We start from the raw sequence: 25817 nt of genomic DNA, 5'->3' as shown, positions 1-25817 counted from the left end.
TGCCTGGTTGGCGTTGTGTTCGGAAAGCTACGTCGCGTCGTCGTCGTCGGAGGAGGAGGATCATCGGTAGTTCATCGCACAGCAACCGCACCTCCATCGGTTGCTGCCCTTAGTTTCCCGGATACGGGCTAGGAGACCGGCCCCGCGTTGGGCCAGAGTACTGCCGGGGGTGCGGTGACATGCGGCGGCTGGGCGACGCCGAACGGGAAGGGCTTCGTGGTGTCAATTGAGTTCCTGCCAGGTAGTCGGCGATGTCACGTGGCCAATCTCCTGGCTGCGGACGCGGTGCATTGACGGCGAAGCCACGCAGTCCCATCTGTCGGTACTGGCAACGGCGGTATGTGTGCCCGGCCTCGCCGCAGTGGTAGCAGAGCGGCGGTTGTCAGGTGCACGCCAAACGTCCGTTTTCCTCGGCGCACTGCGCTGGCCCGCTGGGGAACGGTAGGACGTCGGTGGGGGTGGTGGCGGCGGTGGCGTCTGGCGACGAAAGTGCGACGGGGCGGCGTTTTGGCGTGGACGGGGAGGAGCGTTGTGGCGCACTGCAGGGGCGTAGCTCATAGTTTCTGGCTCGGGCAGCGGTATTTGGGGAATTCGAAGCGATTGCCGGACTTCTTCTCGCACAATGTCAGCGATCGAATCCACTTGAGGCTGCGCCGAAGGCAACAGTTTGCGCAGCTCTTCCCGCACGATCGCTCGGATCATTTCGCGCAGGTCTTCGGAGTCACTGGCTTGAGCAGCAGCGCATTCTGAGGTCAGGCGACGATTATACTGTCTGGTGCGCATGTCCAGGGTTTTATCGATGGTGATCGCCTCGGATACCAATTCTTGGGTGGTGTTCAGTGGATTCCTCATTAGTCCCGCGAAGAGCTCCTGTTTGACCCCTCGCAATAGGAAACGAACTTTCTTCTCTCAGGCATGTCTGGGTCAGCGTGACGGAATAGGCGGGTCATCTCCTCTGTGAAAATTCCAACCTGTGCATTTGGTAGCTGAACCCGGGTCTCTAGTAGAGCAGCGGCCCTCTCTTTGCGAGCGACGCTCGCGAACGTTTGCAGAAATGCGCCGCAGAAGACATCCCACGTTCGGAGCGTGGACTCCCGAATCTCTAGCCAGGTCCTTGCGGTTTCTTCCAGGTAGAAGTACACACGACGGAGCTTTTTTTCGTGGTCCCAGTGGTTGAGGGCGGCCACACGGTCGTATGTTTCTAGCCAGGTTTCCGGGTCTTCAAACGATGACCCATGGAACGTTGGTGGTTCCCTGGGTTGATGAATGACGATCGCGGGCTGGGACGCTCCGGTTGTCATTGTCGCTGCAGTCGAGGTCATGGTCTTGGTCTTCCGTGCCTTGTCTTGTAGAAGGCCGTACTCCGGTGGGAGACCTTGCTGTCGGCGGCTTGTTCGCTGCTCTTGGTTGGTGTCGGTGTCTTCTCCGCGACGTGGGTTGGGTTCACGGCTTGACGGGGGCGTCCGGTACATGAACGAAGCAGCACCTCCACTAGATGTCACGGAGTCGTGACGTGGCCGAAGACAGGAGACTTCGTGTTTGGATTTAGCTGTTTATTTGGGCGAACCTCTGCCCGATAAACGGAAAGTCCAATTACAGCAGCAGTCTTGCACAGATAGCAGTCTCGGACTGATAGCGGCGAACGCAGTGTCGACCTTCGATCAACAACTGACAAGCGGCGAAGCGCGTCGGCATTTATACTCTTGCCGTCGAATGTTCTAGCGTTATCGCTGGCGGTGGCGTAGGTTCCAGAGCAATCTGTACCGTTCGCACAGTGGGCGTGATCTTATCGAAATGATCTACTACAGTCCGGAACCTTCTCGAAAACTGCAGGCGCGGTTTGCGCTGAGAATTGTGTGGTGTTTTGGGACGATAACAAAAACTTGGGAAATAAAACGTGGCAATATTGATACTGCGCCTCAAATATGCGTTATATTTGTATTTCGATTGACGGTGTTCACAAGTATAAACACAATTACTATATCACCCTTATATCAGGATGGATGGGCGTTCACCAAGGGCGCAAAGTTTCGCCGGTCGGCTGAATCATTCGACAGATGGCCCAATAGATAAGCAGACAGAACAATAACATGCAATACAAGTCAGCTAGTTACAGTCGCTAAAGGATGATTGGTAGCCGGTTTAGTTGAAACTGATTAATGATTGATCGCTTTTGCGCGCAACAATCAAAGACGAAAAAAAAGATCACGCATGCTGTCGCTTGTCCGTGTGCGTTGTTTTACTTCGTCCCTGATTGCCGTGCATGCCAGTGCAAAAGAGTGATTATTGTTGTTCTCCGAGTTTTATTTCCAGTACTTCACATCAACCGGGTAGCGGCGACATCATTTTCGATGGTGGCAGGAATGCTTTAAGGAGCACTGACATCAAATTTAGTCATGTCAAGATTTGTGGGTCAACGATTTGCTATCAACCCCCTAGCAGCGATTTTCGACCTAAAGTGCATCTGAGTGACGAATGAGTATCTGTAATATTCTTTAATATATTCGCTATCGCACACGGTTAAAATTGGGTGGAAAGCCCACCAAATGGATGGATTGGATGAATTGATATGGCTGTACCCTTTAGATCGGGCGGCAGCTAAAGCCACCAAGTCGTAATAATTAGTGAACCAAGAACTCGTGACTACCTTCTTAGCTGCGAAACTCTTACTCGTTCGCGTCGCCTTGAACCGCAAAATATTTGGGCATTCGTAACCCATTACTTCTTTTTTTTTCAGATCCCAGAAGAAATTTTTGCACAAGTATATATACGCCTTGATCGTTATTTGTATTATTGCCGTTTTCCTGATAGCCATGTTCGTGTTTCGCTTCATATTCTTTCCAGGTGAGTTTATGATTTTTGTTTTTCCAGTTACTATATTTTAAGCTGAACGAGTATCATTGATAATAGTTTGGTGGCTTGCCAGGTATGGATGCTTTGCAGTTGTAGAAGGCTGTCGCAGCTCCTTATGTAATATCAATGAATATTTGACATATACAGGTGCTTGAATATATATTTTTCCCGGAACTATTGGCGCAATACTTTGTTCTTATTTCTTTTTCTTTGATATTTTTGGGTCAGGCCCTCCATATATGCTTTTAGGGTAAGTAAGAAAACGGTATCTGTAAAGAATTCAACAAATAAATTCAAGGGCACTTCAGAGAAGAGGTCTTTTACCGCTAGGTGTGGTTGTAGCTCAGCTCTCCTATAGATTTCTGTATGTCGACAATCATTGTCTAGAGGGCACTGCGCCTGCGTAGGGACTCTGCTTTCTCAGAGGGAACATGACAGCCATATAAAACCTGTTTTTTTTTTCTTCACGAGAGCCCAATGGTACCATCCATATTTTCGTTACGTTTCATCCCACTCCAGCAGCAAAGCTTCGGCGAAATCTCACTCGGGCAAAGCTCGGGCAGAACTCGAACGTCTCCATGTAGTTCTGCATATCGAGGCAACAAAACATAGAGCACCTGACCGTGGTACCAACCGCGAGCAGATTCGAATGTCACTGGATGGATGGATGGATTGATATGGCTGTACCCTTTAGATCGGGCGGGGGCTAACGCCATCAAGCCGTAATACTTAGGAAACCAAAAGCTAGACTTATTTTTTTCCGCTTTAAATAGTGAGGTTGAGGACTGGTATTTTCCTGTGAAGGGTTTAATTTTCACTCGTGCCTTAACTTTAGCTACCAATCAGATAACCTCCTTCTAGTTAATTATACCCGTTTAAAGTCTCTTTTGCCCCCCCCCCTATCTCTAAACCCCAGTGCTTTGAAAAACAGCGCCATCATCCTGAACTATAGGGTGAAGCCTTTTACAGAACATTATCTAGTGTTCGGCAGTTTCCTCCTCCTCTCAACACGCACTGCATACCGTGTATAGCTCTTCGTATTTGGCCCGATATGTCTTGGTTCGCAATACTCCCGTCCTCGCCTCAAACAGTACAGAACTACCCCGATTATTATCATAGATCCTTTCCTCAGCAATTTGCTGCTTAAAAGTTTGATAGATCTCTAGTGCGAACTTCCTAATCATGCCGATTCTCCACATATTGGTCTCAGCTTCCTTTACCTTCTTCTTAACCGATCATTCTTTTTGGTTTGGGCCCCTGCTGTTTTCTAAGTACTTACCAGACAATTTTCTGGTTCGCTTCCTCCATTTTGTATCAACATTCTCAATGTACAAGTAGCTGAAAACTTTCCTATCCCAGCGCTCCTTCCCCATTTCTCTCAATCGCTTCTCAAATTTTATCTTGCTGCTAGCTTCCCTGCCCTCAAATAATGTCCATCCCATATCACCTTGTACTACCTGGTGTATTCCCGTGAGCTCCTAAGGCAAGCCTACCTAGTCCTTGCTGCTTAGTTTCTAATCTTGCTTGAACTTCTGATCTCATGCACAAGACCGCATTGCCGAACATCAGACCAAAAACCACGACCCCATGACACTGCCACAAAAAACGGGTGCCATCTTTCGAATGAGAGCAAAACTGCCAGTAGGAAGATAAATGGCCCTCACACCACATGGTAGAAAATGCTCATGGTTTGAAGCGTGTCGACCGTTACTGCAATGCGTTGCAGTTCTCATTTGTTGGGGGAGGCTACAACCAAATACACACTGACTAACGAATCACAGTGAAGGCCAGCACCTGAGCGCGAAAGATACGATGTGGTTTCATCGGGGCTGGAATCACGGGACGATGTCTTTTGCCAATGCTTTTCGCTCTTGGTCAGTGGTCAGAGAGACGGTCCGTCCGCGTTATCAACGCGATCAACCAGCCGCCAGAGGTGGATGCTAAGAAAAACATAGCCCGATGCATAAGGCATCGCTCGCGATAGCCCCACAGAACCGAGCGACACACGTAAGTTGCAGCACGGGGAGAAAATCCTTAGCCACCATTGCAGGATATAAAGTCTAGACCATCACATTCTGTAAAAACGCACAATCACCGTTTGTAGTTCTGCAATATCAATAACTATAGCTTCTTTCTATACGTTCGCCTGGCAAAGCTAAGGTTACGGAGATTAACGCTGAGAAGATAGATGAGGGAACTCCGAAAGACTGTATACCGGGTAATTCTCACTTATACTGATATGAGGGAGGCAGCATCTCTAAACGCAGGTTTTCTATCAAGAAATGTGCACCTTCAAGTTTGAGTTGTAAGTGGACATGCTCTCCGCAAGTTTAGTTGTTATCTTTGCCAGAAAAAAGAATCACCAGAGCCACTCGTTTTTTTTTATTACATAAGGTGCTGTCACTACACACCACTTTTTTTTTTCATTACGTAGCTCTAACTCGTGCAAGACATCGAACGCAAAGTGAATTCCCGTGGTAGAACAAGTGTTTCATTGCGAAGCTTCGTCGCACGATGTCGCGCTTCGGCGTCGGCGGCATCGGTGGTCGATGCCGAAGAGCTCGCATTTCATTCGCGGTGGCAGCGGTCACTGGCAAGTCGAAACCTACGCTACATTTGGCGAAAGGAAGCATAAAATGCCACCACCCAATTTCTGTTTCGCAGCTATTTCGAGTTATTCCTGGCGTGTCTCGGCTTATCGGATTTTTTTTACTGTCAGTTAACTGTGGTCTACGGGTGATTGCTGTTGTCCTGGTTGGAAGCGTGCTCGTGTTGTAAAATCAGGTGCAATCAATGCTCGCATATTTACACATGGTGATCACTTAAAATGCCTATATTGAGTTTTTCTAGCACGGAATTGTCTCTGAAATAATTGCCTAATAAACTTCCATGCACGTTTTTTCCGCATATTTGCAGATTCATTGTACGCAATTTTAAAGGAAGGTAAGCAGCATATCTCAAGAAAGCAGGGAGTGCCATTGTTGCACTATTAAAAATTGCACTCCTCGTATTGCTTTCAGAGCGGCAACGGCTCTGTTTTACAGATGCCTGTAATGCTTTTAGCAGTAGTGGGGGTATGAGCGTTTGTCGCATGCACAACCGCCGTCGAGTAGGGCACCGCAGGCGAGAGTATGTTTAAACATCAGGCACTCCGGGGGTATGCAAATAAAACAAATAAAATATTAGAAGCCTAATTTAACCGCACCTTAGCTAACAAAAAAGCTTAATATCGGACAGCCGAGACAACATGCAACTGTGACGACACCGAGCTGCGTACCCTCTGAAATTCGTCGACATCCCTGAAACTGGAGGACGTCGTCTTGAATTCAGATTGTACATCGGTAGTGTGGGATATGTCAACTGGCACACCTTCACCTTTCATTCCGGCCCCGCTTCGCAGACGCCTGTTCGATGCTGTACACAGTCTTTCTCCTCCTGTAATTCGCGCGACACAGAAACTCATTTCTGGTCGCTACATTTGGGTCAGCTAAATGTGCAATTTCGAAACTGGGTGCGCTGTTGTTTGCCGTGTCAATGCTCGAAGATCCAGCGCCATCCCGTCCCTCCTACAAAGTCCTTCATTTCACCGAACGTGTGTTTTGACACCGTACACGTGGCCCTGGTCGACCTTCTCCCACCTTCCAAGGGATACAGCTACATACTGACATGCAGCGACCGCTACACACGGTGACCAGAAGCTACACCCATCGCTGACATACCAGCGCCACAGTTTCAGCAGCTTTCGTGTCGACATGGATCGCAAGGATCGGTGGCCCATCTACTATAGTCACCGATCACATTCGGCAGTTTGATTCAGCACTCTTCAACGAACTCCCCAAGCTTCTCGGAACGACACGTATGCGCACGACTGCTTAACACCCACAAACAAATGGGCTGGTCGAGCGTTTTCACGGGCATCTTACGTTGCAGGGAAACAGGCTGCCCAACCATTTACGGCAACAAGTGGTCCAGCCCAGCACACAAGTCGCCTTCTCTGCCTCAAGGACAGAGCCACAGGACAGCGTTTCCTAGTCGACACTGGAGCGGACGTAATAAGCGTTATTCCTTGGCAACGCTCCGACCGAAAAAAAGACACTTGTGCCGTTTTTCCAAACCGTCAACGGTATCAAGATTCCAGTTTACGCATCACGCCCGGGTCACCAAACTGCGGCAAATTTGCAACTTCGGAGACCGGCGAAATCTCGGTCTTCCCAGAGAAAGAGATAGAGCGAGCCTGACAGACGACCGCTGTGATTAGAAGTGTTTTAATGAGTGTCTCAAACGCCAGCGTGCGCACACCCGTGGCAGCGTCTCTTGCCTCGTGCAAGAGTGAGCGTTTCCTCGTCTTCTTCCTGCGACGCCCGTGCAGCTGCCACTACAAAGCTTTACTGTGGAGATTCTTCTACGGGTGCCACGAAAAGCTCGCAAAAGTACCAGCTGTTTGTGATGTTGTCACGTGAAACAAAAGATAATAAATCACAGCATATCCACGACGGATTCAGTGATGAAGAGTAGGGCGAAGCATCCGTACGTCCATCTGTCCATCCACCATCCGTCCATTCACCATCCGTCCATCCATCATCCGTCCATCTGTCTGTCTGTCTGTCTGTCTGTCTGTCTGTCTGTCTGTCTGTCTGTCTGTCTGTCTGTCTGTCTGTCTGTCTGTCTGTCTGTCCATCCTTCCGTCCATCCGTTCGTTCATCTGCTCCTTTCGCACTAGAGCACGCATAGAACGGACGGACGGACGCGCCGCCCCACTCGTCATCATTCACTCTGTGGATATGCTGCAAACTTCTTGTTATAACAGCACAATCGATCCTCTTTAAATCGCCGACTATACAAAAACCACTAACGCCATCAAGTGATAATATTTCCAAGAACATATACACGCAGTGCCATCTAGCGAAAGATTCCTAAATCAAATTGCAAGTGGCTACTACAGCATACTTTGAGGGAACAACCCACACGATAAGTAGCTTCGCCCTAAAAAAAATTACACCATCTTCCGTTAAAACTGTACTCACACGACGGACGTGATCGCGGACAGACCAGTCACGTAACATGAGACGCATTCCTGGTCCCTCTGAAGCAAAAATTCATACGACAGGGGAGAATTCACTCTGCAAGCGAGGATTTCGGCATCGCTCTCCGAGGATCTCAACATCAACTTGGGGATCCGCAGTTTCACGTATCGGTCCGCTCGGACGGAAGCGTATACCGCTGACGTATTGTGACGTAGTACGCAATCCGCAAGCTCAAATCACGATTTGGTCCATCGTGTGAATACAGCTTATAGGGAACCATGTGTAAATGCGAAGCAGCGGGCGCTAACGCGTCCACTGGCGGTGACGTTGATTCTGGCGTTTATCGCATCGTTGAGCAGGAGGAAAACCTAGAGAGGCGTAAAGCACGCAGTGATGAAGCAGCGTTTCACACGGGAACATGTCAATCGCTGCTAATGGGCAATGAGAGACAGAAGACCCCGACTAGACACAGAGACCCACAGTCCGCTTTTCCTTAATGCGTACCCTGTGAATAAATATTGTTGCACAGCGCACAGAAGAAATCTCCCACCGGCACTACTTTGGAGGTAAAGATCGAGTGCCTATATAACAGGTGTTTAAAGTTCCGCTTTGCAATTTTCATACAAATCAGAAGAGCGATAGGTCATTACCTTTTAGGGGCGAAGCTCCTTGTTTAGAAAAAAGTTTATTTACAGCATGTACAGAACACAAAGGCTTCATACCATTCCAGTAACAGGGCACATACACTTCGGCACATCTATATTTCACGACTAACATCACTACGTTACAGTGAAGACATTTGCTCTAATATACATGATTATGTTGGCATACATGTACACAAAAATTTAATGTGATATCACGATACAAGGGTATAACGATACAATAGATCCAAATGAAACACAATTTGTAACAAATGAAATCATATATAACAACTCAACTGGCACTGCTTAGCACCAAGTCGGTCGAAAAATGAGTTGTATCCTATCGTATTCCACCTTGACAAAAGGGCACGACCAATGCCACAGAAACTCTTGCTCCCCGAGGAAGAAAAGCTCTTCGGAGAGGAACGCGAGGATCTCTCGTCTCATTCCCCCCAGTATCGGCCACAAGGCACGCCGGCGGCAATTGGCAGCTACGGCCTCACATCGGTTTCTCCAAAGGCTGAACAGCCCCGCAACTATTAAGAGAGCGGAGAAGCGGCTGCGCGGAAATCGGCCGTTGGACACGAAATTTTGCACACCCTGTCACCGAAAACCAGCATTAACCGCACGCCAAAATAGGCGGGAAACCACACATTCAAACGTCGCATGTCAATTGGTCTCTACCATGACGCAGTTGGGGCAAGTGGAAGTGCGAACTACCTGCCATCGCTGCAACCGATCTCGCGTGGGGAGCAAGCCCCAGCCCAACCTCCAGACAAAGTCTCTGAGATGCCCTGGCAATACTGCGGCAGTTATTGGTTTCCAAGCTCGGTTCAATACAGATTGACGATGCTGGGGCACCAAGGGCCGTAGAAGGGCGGCCATTGTGTCCACCACTTTAGAATCGGCCACCTCTATCTCTGGGCACGTAGCTTCCAAACGTCGGTGAAATGCCAGAAGGGCTCAATACAAAGATGGTAATTCAGTTGATTGGGGACCTTTGTTTATTTGGCTATCCGGCAAGAAGACACGTAGTGATGGCCCCAGATGGTAGCGAGCCAGTGTCTGAGCGGGCATGTCATCATTGCTTAGTATTCGCAATAGAGTGCGGAGGCACAATGTAGAAGCCGCGACGGAAACGTCGGGGAATGCAAAACCGCCTTGATCTCGCGGTTGAGCTAACGCTGGACGCGATAACAATTCTGTGCCACCAGCCCAAAAAAATTAACTGATGCAGCTTTGCACTTTCCTGCAGACGTGGAGCGGTGGTTTAACAGAATGGCAAAGGTACCAAAATTTTCCTAGGTACACCGTTTGAGTTAAGTATCGGCGTTCCAAGAGGGGGAATTCAAAGTACCTGGCTGCTTTGATATCATTTAGAAGAGTTTGTACAACGGATGACCAGATGCTATCCTGTATACCAAATACAGTGAAAGTAACTCCGAGTATTCAAATCTCAGGAGACCACTGTAAAGGCGACGTGATGTTGATACGACCGCTGGGGTTGCCAATTAAAAAATACTGGCTTTTAGAAAACTTTAACCTTGCACCGGGGATAATACCGAAATCATGGAATGTATCAAGAGCACGCTGCAGCGACTGCTCATTATGTACATATAGAGTAATATCATCTGCATATGCAGTGACCTTTACTTGAGTGTTACCGGGTAGAGGTAAGCCACGAATCTGCGGGTGATGTTCAACGGCCCTTAAGAAGGGCTCTAATGCAAGGATAAATAACACTGGGGAGAGGGGACACCCTTGACGGACCCCACGCGTGACTCTAAATGCGTGACTCTCACGGGAATCTAAGAAAAGGGTACTTTCTAAATTAGTGTACATCGCGTTGATAAGGTCAATGAACGTATCCGGGAATCCATATGCATGTAAAACATTTAGTATGTAGCCATGTTCTATGAAATCAAAAGCTTTCTCTTGATCTAATGAAACCAACAGTCCTTGCGCACATCGGCTAATGGTGTACTGAATGATGTCACGCGTTAACCACGTATGGGTGTGTATTTCTCGGCCCGGAACAGAACAGACCTGGGGGGGGAGCGAATAATGTTGCGAGAAATGGACTGATTCGGCGCACCAAAATGTTAGCCAAGAGCTTGTAATCTACATTGAGCAGGATAATAGGGCGCCAATCTTCTGGTCGCGTGGACATTGGGTCTTTCTTGGGAGCTAGTGTTATACGGCCTTTGTGGAAAGAAGTTGAAAGTGTAATATCTTTGAAACACTTGCGATTGACGCGTGACATAGTTGGACCAATGATAGGCCAGAACTGTACATAAAACTCTGCAGGGAGTCCGTCAGGCTCTGGGGCCGATCCCTTTTTCATTGCGTCTAATGCGCCTTTGATTTCGTCATTGGATGGCGGTGATAGGAGGACGTCATTTGACATATTGGAATCATGAGGTAAATCTGTTAGCAGAGGATGCGAAGAAACGGATCCTGGGTAACAGACATTAGCACCAGATTTAGCTATTGACTCAAAGTGTTGAGTGAATTCCTGAAAGTCGCGCGTACCCGCAGCAGCTGGGGTGATAGAGTTCAGCGAGTGGGCAGGCGAGCCTGGTGGACAAAGCAGAGCTCTGCGTGCATACCTTAGCACCTCAGGGTGCGCAAAGGGTGCACGTCTACAGCGCCAAGCTGCAGCCGAGAGGGAAGAAGCGCGCATAATACGCTGGTACCGTTCAACGAGCTCCTCTTGCCATGCCCGCATTACAGTGGAAGGACTGGGATCTCGATTGGCAATGCGTATCTTCTGGATTAACAATGACGCATCTTTCGACATACGGGTGCAAAGTCCTCTGCCTGACGCACTGCAATGATGCCGCCACTGTTCTTTGAGGCGATTCCAATCAGGTACATCGGCCCCAATGAGCGATGCGCGTAACGCTCGGGATAATTTCTCCGTAGCCTGAGAGTCCTGGAGGACGCGGCAATCGAGACGCCATGGTCTGTGAACCGTTGGCGTCCCCGCTGGCAGGCGGAGAGATAACATAACCGGCCGATGGTCGCTAATGTACACTGGTGTCGGTGGCAATGACATTACCCCGGTGTCGTGAACGTAGGTAATGAGACTGGGGGATGCATACACGCGATCAATTCGGCTGCTCGACGCTGCTCGACGCCAAGTATAGGCATAATTACTGCCATGCACACTTTGATCAATGTCACTCAATGCCAATTGCTGAACTAGACATTCGAGTTCTCTGGCATTCCAGTTTGACCGGCCACGACCCAGACCTCGAACGTCTGCGTGTGAGTCTAAGACACAATTGAAATCCCCTAAAAGTACCACATGTCGGGAATTTAAAAGGAACGCATCAAGAGATCGGAAGAACGCGTTTGAGTTCTCGCGTGCCGCTGGGGCATACACGGCAACAAATCTTATTCTTAACGAAAAAAAGGTGCAGTCGAACGCCAGCACGCGTCCGAAGGCATCGAAGGAAACATGATGGTCACGTAAAAGACCTCGGTTAAAAATAACGACTCCGACGCCAGTCGAATGCGTGCTGGCGTACGAAATGAAACAATCAAAATTGAACGCGCGCTTGAAAGCGAGTACATCAGAAAGCTTGAAAAAATTTGTTTCTTGCACGAACAGCAAATCACAGAGCACTGAACGTGCAAAAGCCAATACCTCAGCCTGTTTTTGTGGATGTCGGAAACCTTGAACGTTAAAAGTAATAACTTTTAGAGTAATAGCTAAGGGGGAAGTGAAAACATAGTATAGGATCACGCAAATGCAGGGGTACCTTTATCAGGTGCGGGAGCCATTGCCCCGCAAGTGACTGAGTCATTTTTTCCGGCCAGGCGATCCACCGGAGGCTCGGGGCTTCCGGGATCGCGTCGAAGTTCGCAGGATACTTCTCTCTCTGGTGGGGGCTTCTAAGTCACGAGTAGTTATCCGGTGGCGTTTGGTGTCCTGGTTCTTGAGCGAGGATGGTACAAAGACGTCTCCACTGTCCTGGCTTATGTCACTGGGGCTGGTGTCTTCGTCAATTTGTAGGGGCGCCTCACTCGCGGTGCTGTTGGAGTCCTCGTAGATGCAGGCGTCGTCGTCTTGAGATGTAGACTCCTCGATGACACCTGAACTTTTTGTCGACAGAGCAGCAACGCGAGGAGCCTCAGATGCAATATTCCCATCCGAGACGCCGTCCTCACGAGGCGCTTCGTCTGACGAGGACTTGGCCTTCGATTCCTCAGAAATGGCCACGGGACGCGGGGAACTTAAGTTTTCAGTACCTGGAGGGATTACCAAGCCCGGTATCGTTGGGAATGCAGTGGGCATCTGGTGCAGCGTCGCGATTGGCACACCTTGGTCGTGGTCGGTTACCACGGCTCGTGCTGACGAATCGTCGCACTTGTTCTTAGATGGCGTTCCTGGTTGAAGTGGAGGGAAATCCTTGGATGCCGCCTCGGAATACGATGGCCTGATGGTGCAGGCCACGGTGGCATGCGGGTCCCCACAACGGCGACACGGCAGCGAGCAGCCTTTCCCGTCGTGGCCATAAACGCCGGACCTTCCACAAAACGGAGCTGTGAGTTCATGCGGAAGTGCCCACTGTCTCCACATCGACACACACTCGCTGGATGCCTTTTTAGTAACAGGTTACTCGATGGCCCGCGACCTTGAGGTAGTTGGGCACCGGTGACGAAGCCTTCATTTCCAGGCGGACGTATCGCGTCCCAGTGGTCATGGTTGGGCGCGATCCCGTGAGTTCTCTGGTGATGTGCAGCACCTTCCCGTAGGGAGAGAGTGCTTGTGTGAGGACTTCGCTGGGTACGCGGCACGGCAGGAACAGGACGGTCACTTGGGTCACTTGGGGTCCCAGGGGTACGATGGCGACGTGCTCTCCTCGGATGATAAGGTGCGACACGTCTATGATTTGGGCCAGTGCGGCCTCACTGTTGATGGTAACTTCGTAGTTCCGGCCCCCAAAGTGCTGAACGCAGTATACTTCTTCGATTCCTACTATTGAAGACGTCGCGTCAACGACGTCTTCGGGTCTAGTCCCCTCGGGGACGACTACGTCGAAGGCTAGCGCCTTCTTCGGTGGCCGGCTTGCCATGACGGGCGTCCGCCAGCCCAGGGACGCCGTGAGACGCTAACGACGACGTGATACGCTAAGACGCTCCTTGTTTAGAAAAAGTTTATTTACAGCATGTACAGAACACAAGGGCTTCATACCATTCCAGTAACAGGGCACATACACTCCTTATGGCGTGACTTGTGCGTCCCTCGTAGAACGTAACCACCAGTGGCACATACCCGAAATAGGTATAAAATTTGACCTTCAAGGTGGTGCCGGTGAGAGATTTCTTCTTTGCGTTGTTAAACAATAAAAAATAGTGCTCAATGTACATGCCAATGGCTGCTAATGGGGAATGGGAGACAGGAGCATTCGGCTTTCAGTCAACGCGCACGCTGCGATCTCCTTTAGCAGCCATTGGCATGTACATTAAGCACTATCGGACAAGAAAGGGTTGCTAATTTATACTCGCTGGGTGTAACCTCCTTAGTTTTATAAAAGATTAGCGAGCATTGAGCCGCAGGGCCATGAATACATTGAACTAGTATATACCATGAATGAATTTGAGGTGGTTAAAGGGGGGAAGCAGATACGAAGCGCAAGCCGTAAGAAATTAAAAGCTGAATCCTCCTGTCTCTCACTTCACATTAGTAGCAACTGGCATGTACATTGAGCACTATCTGACAGGAAAAGGTTGCTACGTTATACTCGCTGGGCGTAACCTCCTTGGTTTTAAAAAGGTTTAGCGAGCATTGGCCGCAGCGAGCATTGGCCCGCATGAATACAGTGAACTAGTATATACCATGAACTCGAGGTGGTTGAAGGTGGGAAGTAGAGCCGAAGCGCAAGCCGTAAGAAAGTGTGCGTGTGCCACCTCTCGTTTAGTCCTTAGAATGTCCACTGAATGGCGGTGCTTCTATATGGGGAATATATGATAAAGAGATGCGAGATGGTGGGACTTGGAGTGTCGAATAGATGGATGAACAGACACACAGACAGATGCATGGATGGACGCATGAACGGACGCAGGGGCGGATGCATGAACGAATGCAGGGACGGGCGCACGAACAGACGCATGGACGGTCACACAGACGGACGCGTGGACGGACGAATGCTTCACCCCACTATCCATCATTGACTCCGTGGATATATTGCCATTTTTTTGATGAGGTTAGATGTTTGTATTGGACGGGACGGCTTTCTGCTCGCCCATAGTAGAGTACATCGTACACTATATCGCTAACGACTTTTACTACACACACAGGTCATGGAAGCCACCTGTGCAGGTAACTTGTGTATCCAGGCGGACACAAAGTGAGAGAATAATTTGGCTGTAATTGGTCCTATTATTTTAGGTTTATTAAGGAACTTTTCAGCAACTGCAGCAAAGTTGCAGGCAGTCGCGTTTATACACCGTTGCAAGTGTAAGAACTTATCCAGCAAGGTTGTGCTTCGAGATATCCCGTGGCAAAGTTTACCCTAATTGTGCTTTGCATGATTACGCATGCAGGATAGCACTGGTGCGAAGCTCCTCCCCGATGGGTCGTAGCAGTTGCGTGCCTCATTTAATCTCATAACGAGTCGAATGCATAGGCAAAGATAATAATGGTTACCCTTTTACTAGCGTCTGACGATAGCAAGCTTTGGTTGTTCGGCCCATTGAGCTTGGACTCAGCACCCTGCATGCGCAATCATGGACTGCCCAATCAAATATTGTCTCGGGATAGCACGGAGCGCAGACATGCTAGAGGAATTCTTCCACGTGTAATAGTGTAGAAACGCGACTGCCTCTATCTTTTCATTACATATATGCCCGCTTGCAGCAGTCACTGAAAATTTAATTATTAAACTTTGGTTAATTGGACCATGGATAGCCGAAATTGCTGTGTCACATTCTGTCCCCCTAGTAGATATCTTATCTGCAAAGGTGGTTTTTATACCTTGCCAGTGCTGAATTTCAAGCGAACATTAAAGCTTAAGTTTGAACAACCGGTATATACGGGGTGGCTGGTGAACGGTTGTGCAGCGCAAGCAGTGGTTTTCAATCAAAGAACTCGCTAGCAGACGTATCTTGCGTCGGCGTTGCGAAGCGAAAAAGGGGGAGCGTTGGAGAGGAGAGAGGGAGCGGACCCACATGCGCATTAAAGGTGGTTACGCCACACACTGTATTAAGTTCGACCCTAAGCTGCTTCGAATCTAAAAGGACATCGGCGCTCATCGGCAGTAGCGCATGGCCACCACAATGTGGCTGCTAAACCTGTCAGCCCTTACAGCCACAGTCCCTCCGGCACGCTGGAAGAGGGACAAGATCCTCTAGTGGCTTGCGTGTAGGTACAGAAGCACATATATCCTCGAAAGCAGGAATACCTCTCCCAATAACGTGTGACTATCCAACGTATTATCTCTGTTTGTTATTTCAGAGCTATAGCTCTACTTTATGTACATGCCCAGAAATCACCTGGTTTTGTGTTTGTTTAATTATGAAGTACAGCCAACGTCATGCCAGCTTCTCTGGCACGTCCAGGGTTGCCGTTGGGTGAAACTTAAAAGGCACCAGAACTCAAGCCAAATGTAGCCGAAATATCCACTACATTGAATTGACAACGCTGAATAGGAAGCCATGTAGGACGGGAGTGTTATTTTGAACAGAGTCTCTGATGAATAAATAAAACTATTTTAAATGAGTAAAACCAGAATTTTAAAAGTAGCCAGTAAGTAGCCATTGCGCGAACTGGAAATTTTGTCACCAAACGGCTCGAAATGTAGCATATTTGGCGTAAAGTAGCCAGAAACGGCAACTCTAGGCACGCCGATCATACGCTTCTTTCCCCATGCCTCTCATCGCGTCTCGAGTCCTGCGAGAGAGCTTCATTGAAAAGCCAGTCCGCCACGTTTGCGGAAACTAATAGTGTTAGTATTCATGATTCACATAAAAAAACAGCGACAAAAATGGAAGACAAGAAAAAAGAAGGAGACAGCGGCAATGACTGAAAACAGGATTTATTCGCTCAAACCGCGCTATGTATACCTAAGCAGTATCTGACAAAATTTGAAAAACGAGAAAACAACGAAAACAGATTTCACTTAAGACCACGTAATCATGTAATGTTTCGCTCCGCCACCAACAGAAGCGCTTGATTCATATACGTTTTGTCTGCATGAACACGTACAGTGAACGAACGCAGTAAACGCAACAGAGTGGCTCGGTATCCACTACGCTCGAAGCGGTGGGTTTCTATACCGTCGTCAAAATTGAGTTGCGAATGTCTCTAGTAAAGGTGTTTTAATTTTTCACAAATGAGTATGCACACATTGTGACGCCCTGCAGTTTCCCGTTATAAGCTTTTAAGTTTCCCCTTTTTGTCAAACATGTAAGGATGGTTAAATAACTTAGTTATTTTTCTTTTCATTGTTGTTTCAGCTGCGGAAATGTTTTTCCACTTTAGCGTTTAGTTTTCTTGTGAAAATGACCCGAAACTGGGCTGTAAAAGCTTGCTTTATAGAAATATCTGACTTTTTATTAGAAATTCTGCATGCGCTATTAGCGTTAGATGTTTAGTGGCCTCGACACACACACACACACAGAGAAAATATTGTTACCACGACTTCGACAGCCAGCCTTGAATTTATATTTCCGGCCGGTTTTAAAATGCGCTACGAACGTTTACGGTGCAGTTCAACCGTCTACTGTTACAGCATGCTGTTAAATTCAGATTCGAAAATTTATTCACTTCTAACATTTCAGCGCCGCCTTACAAAGCGTACCTGTCGTGGCTTATTTGTCTTTGATTTATCAATGATGAGTCTTGCGCCTTGTTATGGTACATCAGTTCAACACTTCCCCTCCCCCCCACCCTCCCATCCGCGTTTTTTTGTGCAACACTGCTATGCAGTAAAATATATTTCAGTATGCAGTTATCATTTGAAAGCCTCTTTTCTCTCCAAAAGTGATTTCACGAAAAACTGCAGTATCATCAAAACAAAAAAACGCCCACGTATCTTAAAGCAACCTAAAGAAGTTTACTTTCGAAACAATATAAAAACATTATTGTCATTAGCTTTGTAGTTCAATTTTCATGAATGATAATGGTTTCTGTATGCCTCAGATAAAATTTCCATAATACAGAGATTGACACTTTTGTGCGTTCGGCGAATGCGCATTGTTTCCGGACAGCAACGCGAATAGCACAAGTTGAATGCCAGAACCACTTTATTCATCAATCTTAGTAAACAGGCTTTCGAAATGTTTAGGTTTGCTGAATATTGCCCATAGGAATGCGCATAATATTTTACAAGACCTCTTTTTTGTGTGTGTTTTTTCTTCCCATAGCAGAGGCGCAGCTTGAGCGAACGACCACCGTGAAAACGATTTAGGCGCAAATCAAGGTGAGCTTGCTTTTTCATGATTCTTTGATTTAAAAGCTTTAAGATTATATATTGATTCTCGTGGTTTTACATGAAAGAACCAGGACTATAGGCAACGTCGTGTGAGAAAGGTGCTGAAATTTCGGCCACGTCGGGTTCTTTAGCGTCAATGTAAGCACATGGATTACTGGAACTATAGAAGCATGTATTGAAACGCGGCCACTACAGCTGGAATGCGATTCCGTAGTATTAAGGTAGCAGACGAGCAACATAAGCACTTGAACGCCACGGCAGGTTTACAAGATCTATATCAATAAAACCTTGTGTATTCTACAGATGGGCATACTGCTCAAACTAGAGTGTGTATTGGAAGCGGATTGACAAATGTTGTTTTCAAAAGAAGCCATTTCATTCATTTGTGAGCCACATATTTTTTACAGTGATTATTAGGGATGTCTACACCATGATTCAGCTCCACTGGATTCGCACTGTGGCGTCATTATACTTGTATATTTAGTTTAAAGCGCAAGCATTTTTTTAGGTTCGCTAATTTTAGTGTTAACCTTATTGGCATAGCATTTTTTTGTCATGCCCATAAGGTTTTCAATATTAGAATAACCTAAGGGCCTGGAGGGCATAACAAAGGGGAGATTAATAGAGAGCGAAATACAATCACAATTCAGACATACAGCAGATGAAAAAAGAAAACCACAATTAAAGTCATAAACAACATTTTACAAAAAACGATAACATAACATAAATTTTCAGGTTTGTTCATTTTCTGAAATGAACCAATTCACACATGATATGTAGTATAAAATACAATGAATATTTGCTGAAAAGTGTTATACCACTCAGAAAACGGGTGGAGCGCTAACTGAAAAGACTGATGATCGTTGTTAGTGGCGATGCTAGATGGCAGTAAACCCCTATAATCTGTTGATAGCGCAAGTGGTGAATTGACTTATTTTTCAGTCTGAGAAAAAAATGGTTTGGCCTTATATGCGTGGTCTAACTTAGAGGAGATGAGATGGATGATAGAGTTGACATTAAGATACAGAGCTACCAATACGGATCGTAGCCCGAGTTTCTCTATCCCGTATTGTTAATGCATAAATCTGCCGGGTAGAACCTGGAACGTACCACGTGTTCGAGTCTGCATGCTGAAAACGTTCGAGGAGTGTTCGTTTACGGCAGTCAAGAAAATAAACGCTACGTGCCGTAATGGAAAGCATCAGCGCCAACGACGTTGTGTTGAAAGGAACTTGGAAGCTATTACACTTGCCAAAGTTTAAATCGAACTAATTTGATGAGCAATAATGAAAATAAAAAGCCATCACACTGTTGCAACCATTGCGGTACCTGGATGAACAGATCTCAACCATGTGTACTGTTAACCCATGGTATTGCATTCAGGCATGCGAATGCAGAATGGATGAAGAACTTTTATTGGGGTCCAGAAGGCTTCCACCCCCGTTTTATAGGGGTAGGATCGCGGGCCGCTCCCACGTTAGGACGGGGAGGCCCAGCCTCACCGCCGCATCGTGTGCCTTCTGGACAGCCTTGAGTTGTTGTATGAGAACCGGACTCGTAAGCATTAAATGAAATGAGTTTTCAGAAAAAGTATAAAAAAGGGTACAACAGTTATTCTAAGCGCCATATATGATTGAGTGTACTGTAAACTATGTCACAAACGAGAATACGCTAGCGAACCACCAAAATAGTGCATATTTATGGCACATGATTATTGAAGTTCACTCTTTTCTGGTTCTCCCTACTGAGTGAGCTCAGATGTCACGCCTCTGAGTAGTGGATAACGTAGAGTGAATTGGACTGAGGATGATACAGAGGCAAAAGAGCAGTAGCAGCAGATGCTGCTGCTGTGGCGTATGTGCTGGCTGAGCCATTCCATTCCTCGCACTCTCGCATCCTGTCACGCGGCTCTTACTTTGCCAGGGCTGGCCGTACCAAGACGTTAGCCGGAGGCACTTTCTGGACGCTTCTTGTGTTCCTACAGCTCAAGGTCTTAACGACGTGATGAATGACCTTGCGAGGCACAGGTAGGACTGTAAAAGTTGGTGATTGCTTCATGGGAACTGTTCTAATGAAGACGACGACTTTCGCGTGCCGTTCATTGCTTCTCATAGGGAAAAAACACACCTGACGTGACACATCTATCTTGGTGACCACGCTTTTAACAGGATAGCAACACAAACAACAGATGCTGGTTTATGCTCTACACTGAACGGCAACAGGGCAGGTAACATCGCAGACACGTGTCTCGCACAACAGGAAGCACCCTGTGGCGGCGGCTCATAAAAACGTGGCAGATCAGTGACCTTGTTGCACCAGTTCTCACCGCTGCGTGAAACTTCGTTAGGAATTTCTTAACTAGCTAATGGTTTTAGTAGGACTTTAGTGACACCAAAACAGAAATGAAGTACAACGAGACAAGAAAGACTAAACAGGACCAGCAGGAGTCTAGTTTTTTCTTCTTGACTTCATTGTATTGCGCTGTTTGAACCATGATTATGTACCAACAAGCTTAAGTACCTACACTTTATAGCATTGCGTAACACCTTGCTAACTTTGTTTTTCTTTACAGATAGCACTTTCAAATGTGGCTCTGCTGGTATCGGCGGCGTTATCACCTGCCATTAGGTGCATCTGTATTTACTACCTATGGATAAATATCAAGTGCAATGTGTTATGATGAGATCACATTCTGATCTCAACTGCCACAAGACTTTCTTCATCGTGTTCAAGTTGACATGGTTTCATTTTTATTGATTTCCTGGCAATGAACTTTTCTTTGTTTCAGTTTGCGAATTTCGTGTGTCAAACTAATTCTCAGACTGTCCTGAAACCTCGTTGGGGCACACCGAGGGATAATTTTTACAGACCCAATTTGTGTGCGTGCGCGCGAGAAAGATGCAAACGCACGTCGATGATATAGTGCATAATACGAGACGACTCGAATGCTACGTCGGCGATATGGCTAGTTTTTGAAAGTAAGTTGTATTTTGCGACGCGCCTTTCGAGCACTCACAGTGTAGTGCTTCAGAACGCACCACAATTTCCCTGGGCTATAGTTATGAGATATTGTTGTGGATGAGTGGTACCACGCTACAGCCCATCGAATGTCTACATTGTAAAAGCTTTCATTACTGAACGGGGTAGCTTAGTGTTAGAATTTCCACCAGACTTATGTAGCGCATATTTTATTGCGTTGAAGTTAATTGGAAACGTAATTTTTGAAGTGCAGCGTGAAAGCGTCGTGTTATTTAGTACATAATTCGGCTATTCGAATGGATGAAAGCTGAACTGCGTGTGGTAGCGAAGTGTAGCTTTGGTTAAATCGCGTTGAACTGAAACTTCATGCTCGGTATTTAACAAAAAGAGGGCGTAGAAAATTGGACGCACATATTTATTTTTCGGTCTCTATAATCACAATCGAAGCTTTTTGAAGAACTCTGATGTTCTTGTTGAATAATCTTACTCCAATGAGGACGAGTAGGCAAACGCTTCTTGGGGACAAAAGAGCGTATAATGAGCAAAAAAAAAAGAACCAGAGGAAGGAAGACATGCCGTGTTGCGTCCGAAGGGAGAATATGAAACATGATATAGAAAGTGAAGAGGAGTAAGAAACCACCAGAGATTCGGATAAATAACTACAAAATCACAAACGCGCAAATGTGTGTAAATGATTAACGAGTTTGAGTACTTGGTACTTTACTATGGGAGAGCATAAGCCGTCCCGTGGACCTCAAATGACAGCAAAGAGGGGAGTAATGAAAATTCTGTGTTTACAGAAATCTATTCTCAGGAACAGTGAGCATCAATTGCAATGCAACAGAACATCGCGACGAAACACAACATCCGCAGACACATTGAAAATTGTTACAAAAAGATATGTTTACATATGTACACGAAACACAACGTACACAGATACACAAGAATTGTTACAAAAAGATATGTTTGCATATGTACACGGAACACAACATACACAGATACACAAGAATTGTTAGAAAAAGATATGTTTACATATCCACAATACATGTCAAACGATAAATACACAAATGAAATGTAAAGATCTGTATGTTAGGTATTTACATAGTATTTTCAAGGTATTTGTGTGAGCACTAAACAAACATTAACTTACCATAACCAGGCAGGCCTGAAAACAAACTTGACACGTCTCTCGCAGGCGAACACAGAAGGGCAGAACCAGTGTCGAAGGAATACCTTCTCACCCAAAAAGAAGAGTTCCTCCGCCAAAACAGATAGTATTTCTTTGTATAGTCCCTTCAAAATTGGAAAGAGAGTGCGACGGCGACGACCTGCTGCAACCGCCTCATGGCGACTCCACCAAATACAGTATAGGCACCATCAACAATGAGAAGGCAGGCGAAGCGGCCTCGAGAACAACGTTCAGAGGAAACAAAGCGGCTTACTCCGAGGCCACGAAATCCAGCATCCACGGCCCTCCATAAAACACGAGCAACGACGCAATGTCTTAAAACGTGATTTGTGTCCCAGAGGGAGCAGTTCAGGCATGTTGCTGACTGGACCATTCTCCGTCTTTGGAGGCGGTCAATGGTAGGAAGAACACCCCACCCCAGCCACCACCTGAAGTCCCGGATGTGGCTAGGCAAAAATGATGCCGTCAGCGTGCTCCAAGACCCACGACTAGAGCGGGTGTGGCGTGCAGCAGAAACTAGCGGGAGCAACAAACCGGCTGTTGTGTCAACAACTGGATTGTCCAACACATCTACCCCAGGACAAGTCGACTGGATATGGCGAAAAAATGCGACAGCTGTAACATAAAACGAAGGAAGTGTTACTGATTTAAGCCCCTGATTAACATGCACATTAGGCAATGAATATCGAAGGAGAGTGGCTAAAAATATATGCCAGAGTTGGCGCGGGGCATTCCTCTCCTGGTACAAGGCGCAACAGGAATCGCAGGGCCAGTAGCCGGCAGCGTATTGACACCGAAGGGGAAGCAAAGCCTCCCTGGGAACACAGCTATCTTAACGCCACACGAGAAACGAACTCAACGCCACCGGACCAAAAGAAGGAACACAAAGCAGACTGCAATGACCTTACGATGCGTAAAGGCGGCTGCTCCACATTAGAAAGGCACCAAATGTGACTCAGAACACAGTCTGCGCAAGGTACTTCCGCTCAAGAAGCGGGAAGTCGAAATGCCGTGCTTTTTCAATTTTTTTTGTTTTACTTCATCGAGGGCGTTTGACCGAACGAAGGTACAAACGCCGTAGGAGTTGTATATAATTCCTAAAATACGAAGATACGCAGCCGGCTGACGAAGAGATACGAAGCAAAGTCTAGAGTTTGGACAGCCGATGAACAAATACCGGGATTTAGAGAAGTTTAGCGCGACACCTGAAATGTCACCATACTGAAGAAATAAACGCAGGCTATGTGAAAGACCACCTTCATCTGAAGGGTACAGTGTTATGTCATCAGCAAAAGCAGTTACTTTCACGGCACTGCTGCCTAGAAGAGCAAGACCCCGGACACGCGAATCCGCTTCTAGAGCATACAGAAATGGTTCAAGGCTGAGGACAAATAGAACAGAAGACAATGGGCATCCCTAACGCACCCCACGTGTTATAGAAAACGCAGCACTTTCCCAACCATCTAGAACTAGTGTGCTTTTTATACCAGAGTAGGTATTCTAATTATTTCCACAAAAAAAACAAAGAAAACCAAATCTCGGAAGCACTTTAAAGATAAACGTGTGCTCTAGTCACTCAAATGATTTCTGGTTGTCCAAAGACACAAGGAGACCACGCGCAGATCGCGACAGAGAATACACTATGATATCCCGGGTGGTAAAGAACAAACTGTGTGTTTCTCATCCAGACATAGATGAAGCCTGCTGATGACCCACCAGGGTGTTCAACAAAGCCCTCAAGCGTTGAACAATCACCGTCGCGAATATTTTATAGTCAGCGTTAACAAGCGTGATAGGCCTCACATCTTCAGGACTAACAGAGGAAGCGTCAGCTTTTGGGATTAGTACGATTCGGCCATCTCGAAAACTTCATGGAAAGACATCATACTCGAAACATCGACGAATTACCGTGGTTAAGGCAGTACCAAGCTGATTTCAAAATTACAGTGCGGCCTTTACCTCTTCGGTTGTTGGAGGGACGTACAGAGGCTCAGCAGCTTGTTCTTGAACGCGAGGCAAACCTCTAAGGATAGGCGGTATTATTTCGCAGTTTGTTCGCATGGCCGAACATGACATCTCGATATGTCCCAAAAAGAACGAGATCTATCACGCGTAGGAAGCGGCTGTGCAGGTGCAGAAGGGTTGTGCTTACAACGTTATGCAGCTGCCGCCGGAGACGAGGCGGCAATCAAACGCCGGAAGCGTTCACGTAGTTCATGCTGTGCATCAGGGGAGACGGTGTTTTTGCCCAAGGCGATGCGGAACTTCGCTGCAGTATCGGCCAGCTCCTTAGAAACTCGACGACGAAGTGAACGCCTTTTAACTCAGCAGTGCAGGCACCACAGCGTTTTAGGCGCATCCCAATCATATGCACCAGACGCAGCGATTGACACCCGTATTGCAAGGGACAAATTTGACCGTGAGCACGCGTCCTGGAGGATGCGAACATCAAGACGCCATTGTTCCTCCGACGAAAGAAAATGAAATTTCGAGTTCTAAGAAAATCGGACGATGGTCAGAGATGTACACAGACGAAGGCGGGATGGGCGGAATGCTTAAATCGGAGACAATAGCCTCTAACGCACGTGGGATATAAGCCCAGTCGAGCCTGCTTGAGGATCGCCCACGTCGCCATTTCCAAAGAAAGGTATTTTCGTGCACTACATTGTGCGCGTCCAGTAATGAAAAGTGGTGGACAAGGCGTGGACAATGAAAAGTGGTGGACAAGACCGGCTCCAGCCAGGACCTTGTACATCGGTTCGCGTATTTTGAACGCAGTTGAAGTCGCCAATCAAAATGGCATTACGACCGTCAAAAAAAACACATCTAGGTCTCCAAAAAAGTCATTAGACTGCCCAGCATGTGATGGCCAATACACACACACTATCCTTAATCTGAAAGAAAAGTAGCTGCAGTCTAAAGTCAAAACCCTGCCCACACTATCGTAAAAAGCATGATGATCACGTAATAAAGCCAGATTAAAAATAATACTTACTCCCGTAAAACGAGATGTAGCAAAAGATAAATAACAATCTACGTTGAACTTTCGTTTAAAAGCAAGCACGTCAGATAGCGAGAAGGTAGGAGGTAAGTTTATTTACAGAAAGGCAGAAAGGTCGGCCTGAGCGATAGCTTGCTCTAGCCTGCTACTCTAGAAATTTGTTTCCTACGGGCCCAAAACATCACAATTTGCAGCACGGGCGACACTAATCGCTTCAGCCTGCTTTGCCGGACTGTGAAAACCCTGAACGTTCAATGAAATAATATGCAGTGTAGTAGCCATAATGAAAAGTAAATACTAGCCTGGACGCATAGTTCTAGACGGTGTCCCGGAAAGTGTCCAGGGGACACTTGCTTAACCAAATCACAACGCACTGTTCGACCCTCCAGAAGAGTGTCGAGGTTTTTTTGACCGTTGGGATTTACCACGGCAATCACTGCGTTCATCGGAGCAAGAGCTGGAAGTGTGCTCTCGCTTGGTTTCATGTGGAGCTCCCATGTCGACGTCGAATTCGGCAAGGCTAGACAGTCCGATGCTACTATTCAGTCCTAGGCTGATGCCATCTTCCGAAGACGTGTCCTGTGGAAGTAAGGACTGAACCACCGGCAAGCTTGGATTCACGTCATTAATGCTGGCAGCACTGTCCACGTCTCGCCAGGCCAGTGTAGGCACCCTTTGTGTGGGTGA

This window comes from Rhipicephalus microplus, unplaced genomic scaffold (assembly GCF_043290135.1).
Source record: "Rhipicephalus microplus isolate Deutch F79 unplaced genomic scaffold, USDA_Rmic scaffold_45, whole genome shotgun sequence".
Classification (NCBI taxonomy): domain Eukaryota; kingdom Metazoa; phylum Arthropoda; class Arachnida; order Ixodida; family Ixodidae; genus Rhipicephalus; species Rhipicephalus microplus.
The sequence above is the reverse complement of the archived record's forward strand: the minus strand, read 5'-3'. Positions refer to the sequence as shown.